Source organism: Trachypithecus francoisi, unplaced genomic scaffold (assembly GCF_009764315.1).
Source record: "Trachypithecus francoisi isolate TF-2019V2 unplaced genomic scaffold, Tfra_2.0 Lachesis_group15, whole genome shotgun sequence".
Lineage (NCBI taxonomy): Eukaryota > Metazoa > Chordata > Mammalia > Primates > Cercopithecidae > Trachypithecus > Trachypithecus francoisi.
In genome coordinates, this window is record NW_022681460.1 from 136,809 (window position 1) to 144,021 (window position 7,213).

General features: G+C 57.1%; 1 pseudogene; it reads left to right on the top strand.

The window, feature by feature from the left end:
• The first annotated feature begins 5,487 nt into the window (after window positions 1-5,487).
• Window positions 5,488-6,379, top strand: LOC117098065 (annotated as a pseudogene).
• Window positions 6,380-7,213: the final 834 nt, after the last annotated feature.

Consider the following 7,213-nt stretch of genomic DNA (forward strand, 5'->3'; position numbering starts at 1 on the left):
AGAGAGGCTTGAGATTATTCATTGAGATAGTTTTCCAGAAAGAAAAAATGTCACAGATAATTGGTTCTTTGAACTTGAAATATAAACACAGTAATCTTTATTATTACTTTCACTAGAAAAATTGAAGTCGATCATAGCCCCTTTCGATTTTAAGGAGGAACCAAAATCAGCAGAAATTCTGAGTCACAGAATCAGGCAGACTGACATAAAAAAACAAAAAACAAAAAATCCCTGGGTCACTCACAGCCACTAGGATGGCAGACAGACAGGAAGAAAGAGAAGGAAAGAAAGTAACACGTTATGGCAAAAGGATTCAGAGAAATGTGGGACCCTCGCACATTTCTGGTGAGAACCGTTGTGGAAATGATAGTGAGGCTCCCCAGGAGTTCATTACAGAAATGGACTCAGCACATGATCCAGCAGCTCCACTCCTGCAACGGAAGACACAGACTCCAGCAAACACTTGTTCATACATGTTCATGCTAGCATTCTTTACAGTGACCAGGAGGTGGGAACAGCCCAAATGTCCATCAAGAGATGGACGAGCAAAATGCGGTCCCTCCATGCAATGGAATGTTACTCGGCCCTACACAGCAGTGAAGTACCTGTAAGAACGCGATGACGTGCGTGAACCTTGAAGACATTAGGCTTGTAGAAGAAGCCGGATACAAAGGACCACGTGTTGTGTGGTTCCATTCATACAAAATGCCCAGGACAGGCAAATCTACGGAGGCAAAGTAAGTTGGTGCTTGCCAGCCTGGAGGATCGGGGGTGGGGAGGAACTGTGCAGGGAGTTCAGAGCCTCCTCTGGAGTCGGGGAAGCGTTCTGGACTAGATGGAGGTGGGATACACAGAGCTGTTCACTTCCACATGCTCCACGTTACAGTTGTGAATTTCACTGTAATAAATTCGTGTTATTTTAAATACCTGGGCCAAACCTCCGTGTGCCGATCATTCATCAGTGGCTTTGGGAGCCACTGAGACTTGGCTGTGCTGAGTCCTCTCCTCTGCAAGTTGGAAGAAAAACTCGTCCCCAGGGATGATTCAGACGCGTAAGTCAAAGCGTGAACACGCCAGCAGAGTACCTGCCCCGTACCTGCATGGTATCTGAGCATGAAAGACGTTCAAGAACTTTCTCCTCTGTCCTCTGAGTCACTAGCAGATGGCCTGTTTCCTGCTGAAAGAAGCACCTGGCACCTGGTGTTTACGAACTCCACTCAGTAAGCAGATCAACAGCAACAAAGGCACTCTGGCAGGTCAGACGCGGAAGGAGCGTTTCCCTCCAGAACACCATGTGTGGTTGGGACGGTGCTGTGCAGCCCCGGCATGTCTGTGGCACACATCTCCTGCCTGCGGGCTGGTCCCCCTCCCGCCGCCCCAGCTCTTCAGTGTTTTCAAGCCCTGTCCTCGGCTTCCCCTCTTCCCTCCTCTCCCCCTGATTTTCGAGCCCTGCCCTCAGCTCCCCCTCCTTCCTCCTCTCCCCCTGGCACCATTAAACATTCATGCTGGGCCAGATCATGCTTTTTGACAATGTCTAACGAGCTAGCAGTGAATGATAAACCTGCCGGGCCGCCTCCGTGTCTCGAAGCCACTAGGATCTGCAGCTGTTTCAAGAGCACAGAACAGCAAAGCCTCCAGGAAGGGGGAAAGAGCCGCATCCGAGCTTGGAGGAAGTCATTTCTGTGAAAATGTTTTAATGCGGCAGGAAGCTAAGCAAGGGGCTGGGTGTGCCGTGGAAGGTGGCAATGTTGGGCTCTTGCCTCCTGCAGCAGATGCCAGCAACGGGACCTCGGGTGGCTCTCTCAGGACCCACGGGCCCTGCACCTGGATTGGCCAAGTCCCAGGGACCAGGCTCGCCACAGAGGTCCAGGGCATTTCACGGACGGAGGGCACTGTGGAGGTCCACCTGCCGCCCCATGGAGGAGAGGGGGCGCTCAGACACTAATCTTGGTGCCCATGTCCCCTCCTCTGACCTTGAGGGAAAAGCCAAGATGCAGCCTCTGGACACCAACCTTGAGACATGCTCAGCTCTGGGCTCCTCAGCAGAGCCGGGGCTCATTACTCCAGGGAAGAAGCTTGGCTTGCACAGCCCCGGGGTAAGGTCAGGCGCAGCGGCCTGAGGCCACATGGGAGCCCAAGCAGCAGGAGGCCCCAGGCCAGTCAGAGCCCTCGGGGCCTCCCAGGGGCTGGCAGGAGCATCTGCTCCATGGCGGGATGAATGTCCTAAAATGCTATTAACAGAGTTCAGTCTAGGGTTTAAATCAATTTGGCAAACATTTATTGAGTGCCCACTCCAAATAAGGTTCTGAAAAGGCTCTTGAAAAAATGTCTGTGCTTCTGAATTTCAAATGATTGGTTTTAGTATTAGGAGCAATAGAAATCCTGTTATCACTCATCCAAATAATCAGAATTAATTTAGGAGTTGATGGCAAACAGAGTCCATTGGTAATTAGGAAACATGGAGAAATAATTAACCACGGCAAGAAATGCGGTTACATTTAACTCCTGCGAAGTTAAAAAAGAACCACAGCAGCTTTCTCTGTGAGGCTTAGCAATCCCACAGTGCCGGTGAGAGTGGCGCCTGCCTGAGCACGTGAGGAGCCCTGCGCTGTTCCCCAGCCTGGGTGCTGTGCCGGCTGCTGGGCCCTTCCTTCAGGGAGGCCAAGCTGGATCCCTGAGTCACCAGGGCGACTGGGTGAGGGCCTAGGCCAGACGACCTCCCTTCAGAGAAGGACCAGGGCCTAATTCCACACCTTTTGGAAATTTATTTTTTTAAGCCTGAGTAAAAAATGTCTCCATTATTCATTTTAGTTTTAAATACTAGGCGCCTTCTCCCGGCTGCTGGAATCCCCACGGCTAAGCTGGGAGGAACCTCCTGGCTGGCTGGAGCGCTGGGCAGACCCGGGGCTTGTTAGACCAGGCAGCACACCCCATGGGGAGGCAGCGTCACGTCCATCTGGGCTCTCTCTGGCAATGACGCCGCATTCCTTTTAGAAAACTCCCTCTCCTCCAGTCTCCCTCCCGAAGGCCACCCCTCTCCACCAGCACTCAGCTCACGAGGCCTGCGCGGCTCTGACTGATGCGTTTCTCCGGAGCTCTGTCCAGGGTCTAAGGGAGGTGCAGACTAGGCCCTGAGCCCCCTCATGGGGATTGGTCATTTCAGTCCCCATCCTGGGTCCCCCTGGAGGATGTGGGCTCCATGGTGCCGGGCTGTGACTCTCTCTGCCTCGGTGCCCCCTATGCCCCCAGCCGCGGTCCCTGCTGAGCCCCCTGCAAGTGAAGCAGGCCCTTCCAAACCCTCCTCCCTTGGAACGCTGTACTGAGGCCGCCCACCCCTCTGGCCTCCACTGCAGACACACGGGGTTCCTCTCTGGAGCTGAAGCCTTGCCTCCAGGAGACACTGTGTTCTAGGCTCAGCTCCACAGGCAGCCAGCCCCTTCTCCGTGATGACTGCCAGGGGGGTGTGTCTGCGCGTGTGTGTATATGTTTATATGTGTGTTCGTGTGTGTGTGTGTGCATGTGCCTCTCACATGTGTCTGCGATTACCACCCAGAGACTCCTAGACCTGCCCTGTCCCATGGAACTTTCCAGAGTGTGGAGACGATTCTCAGCACTATGAGTGCCACAGCCATGGCCACCTGAGCCCCGGGGCAAAACCACTGCAACTGAGGAGCGGAGTTTTAATTCCGTTCACTTTTAATTAACTCAAGTTTAAGTAGCCACATGTGGCTAGAGGCCCATACTGGACAGTCGGTTCTAGAAGGTTCTTCGAGGAGGTGAATTTGAGATTTTCCCTCAGATGCCTCTTCTGAGTTCTGCGTGTGCTCCCCGGGGTCTCAACATCTTGGGCGCCTTCCCCTCCAGGCCCCCGGGGCGAACGAGGACGCGGGCCTGTCCCACCACCACGGCCCGGAGGTGAGGACGCGGCTCCCGGACACCCGAGGGCGCCCTCCCGAGCCGGGCGGACGGAACGGGGAGCGGGGGGAGCTTCCCGGCGCGGGCGCAGCCCCAGGGGGAGGGACGGGCCCGGGGTGGGTGACGGCTGCAGAGCCGGGTCCCCAGTGCCTCCCGCGGCCGCCCCGATAGGGCACGTTCCCGCCCGGGCCATTCTCACCGCTTGGGGCCGGGGCGGGAGCAGCGCTGGGGCGGCCGGGCTGGTCTCGGCGGCTCCGGACACAGGTTCGCGGCTCCGGCCGGGCATTCCCCGGGGTCTGAACCTGCGCCGGCGGCGGGGCGTTTTCCACGCGGTGATGTGGCGGCGGCTCCTGGGTTTATGGGGAACGTCGGGTCCGCCTCTCGCTGGGCCCGCGGCCTCCTCCCAGGAGACGCCCCTCAGGGCGCCCCATCGTCAGTGCCTCGGTGGCCGCGGGAAGAAACGCCCCTTTCTCCGTCCACTTCCCGAGGGTGGAGGAGCCGGCCCGGGCGTTCTCTCTCGCCTCCTCCGCGGACGCAGTGGGGCCGCTGCCGGGGCCGGGGCTGGGAGGTGCCCAGGGCCTAGGGGGGCCGCCCTGACCGCGGGGAGAGACGGTGGAGTCCGGGCCTCCGGGCGGCGGCGGGAGGGAGTGAGGGGGGCGCGGCCGGGCTGCTCGGGGGAGCTGCACTCGGGGGTCCCTCCCGGCCGCGGTCTCGGCCCACAGCACAGAGGTGCCCCCAGAGCCTCAGTCCGGGGTCCCTGACACGGAGCACAAGCCCGGGTCTCTTCGCGCTCTTGGGGACGGCGTCTGCGGGTCCCTGGGCACGGAGGCCAGCAAAGCCAGAAGAGGCAGTTGGCACTGGACCCCGCCTGAGCACCCAGGCACCGAGGCCAACAAAGCTGGAGGAGGCAGGTGGCACAGTGCCACCCCCCCCAAGCCCACGGGCACCCACCCTGGCCCAGGGCACGGGACAAGAGGCCTAGCCTCGCCTTCAGGACCCACCATAGCACCCGGGGTGGTGGAGCCCACTTGAAACTGGGTGGCTGTAAAAGAGATCATGGGCTCAGGCTCAGACACCTGTCCGGCCCAAGACCGCCCCCAGCCCCCTCTCTGCCACCTGCCCTCAGAGGCTTCTCCGGGTGGCCACGTGGACCCACAGGAACCAGTGTCTCTTTCCGCGGGGGCTCCTCTCACATTAACTCCCAGAAACAGAGGGGAAGCTGCCCTAGGAGAAAGAAAGGATGAGAAAGAACCCTGATGGCAGCAAGACAGGGCTGGGGGCAATTCCAAAGCCCTGAAAGGCCTGGAGGGAAATAAGACTCTTCCAGAAGGCCCCTGCCCCAGGATAAAAGTTTTATTTACAGGTTTCAAAGAGGCCAAGATGGCGGTGGCTTCCTTCAGGAGAAAGCAGCAAAATCCACGTCCATGCCCAGATCTCTTGTGCTTTCAACTTTTCACCAGGAAACCATTTTTCTATGTAAGAGCAAGCAAGTTCCACAGTGGGGGGATGCCGGTGGAGAGGAGCACGGCCTCACCTGGCTCATGTCCTGTTTCCAGTTTGCCCTGAAAACAAATGACTAAATCCAAGAAGGAAGAGCTTGGGGCGTGCCTGGTCCTCAGCCTCAGTGGGGCTGGGGCGTGTGACCTGGTGTGCAGAGGGCCAGTCCCCAGGGCCGTGGGGAAGGGGCTGTGCTGCCCAGAGTGAGCCCCCAGGCATCCCCAGCCTGCTGCAGCTGCCTGGGGCGCCACACTTCGGTCCCTCCTCAGTTCTGGGCTGCACTCTCTACTGGTCTGGGTTCAGCCACCAAGCTCCAGGCAGTGGACGAATCCACTGGGGTGCAGGAACCTTCAGCTTTAGCAGCCCAGCCGGCCTCCGCAGTCTTCCTTTCCAGGGTCTCATTTCAACGTGGCCTTTTCTGCTGCGACTCAGCTGTCCTGGGGGCCAAGTTTGTGTGTGTGAGGCCAAGGAGATGCATTGTGTTCTCGCGGAAGACAGACACAGCGAGGGAGCCCGGACACACGGACCCAGCTCACCAACCGCAGCCAAACCACCAATTCTGTCCTATGGCCCTTGGTGACCGGTGACAGGGGAGGGAAAGAAACGTGGCCAGCTTGCCCCAGAAGGCAGGCGAAGACAGGTGGGGGTGGCCTGCTGGCGGGGGCTTAGGAGCTGGGGCCATGGTCCAGCCTGGCGCCCCTCTCTTGGGGCAGGAAGTTCCCTCTGCCACGCACAGGAGCACTCAGGAGAGCCTGGCACAGGACCTCAGGAGCTCCCAGAGCAGCCTCAGCAGCCACAACCCCTCGACCTTGTCCAGCATCACACCCCGGTGCCAGGGAGACAGACCGAAGAATCCCACCAGTGTGCAGGAGAGGAAGTCTACTTTAATTCTGTTCTTGAAATAATAGCAGGCGAAGATGGGTGTTTCATAATTAATTCCTCACTTCTTAGGTATTGCAGCGATTAGCTCTGTCATTCCTTCACTATCAGGAAGAATTGTGAGTCCTGCTATTCTCACTGTGCAGCCCTCGGCTAAGTTTTCTAAAGGGAACATCACAGCATCTTCCCTGATCTCAGCCAGGACAAAAGGTGAAGTCTAGCACGACGACCCGCACAGTCTGCATCACTGGACGCCCTTCCTTCCCGGTCTCTGGGCACAGGTGCAGGGGCCGTGCGCGTGCATGCACATCCAGGTTCCTCCGGGCACAGGTGCGGGGCTGTGCACCAAGTGCCCCATGGTTCCTGTGAAGGGGTGCAGTGGCTCTGTAATTTTTGTCCTCAGCTCAGGTTTACCACAGCTTAGGCCTTTGGGGTCATTTTAAAGTAGTAAAGAAGCTTGAGAGGTAGTCCCAAACCAGGTGGCCCATAAATCATTACTGGGTTCGAAGAATAATTATCATCAGAAGAATTTATTTGCATATAATTGTAACTGTGCCCTGTGGACACTATACATGGTTAAATCAACACCAAGAGAGTATTTTGGTTTCTAAGAACTTTAAAAATGTGAGGCAGATGGCGCTAATACAGACAAGCAATGAATGAATAAGAATTCATAACAATGAAGCTCTAATGCAATGTATGATTGAATAGGGCAGCTTAGAAGCCTGGAAATTAGGAGGCTCGGTAAGATGAATTGCGTAGTGGTTTCCAAGCCTCCTACCAGCACTTGGAAGAGACCCCAGGGATCAGGGTGTCTCCAGAACCCAAGCCAGCTCTGCATGTCCGGCGAGTGCCTGCAGCGTCCTGGCACTGAGATAGCATCGTGGGTGGCCAATGGAAGGATGCGTTCGATGGAAGGGAG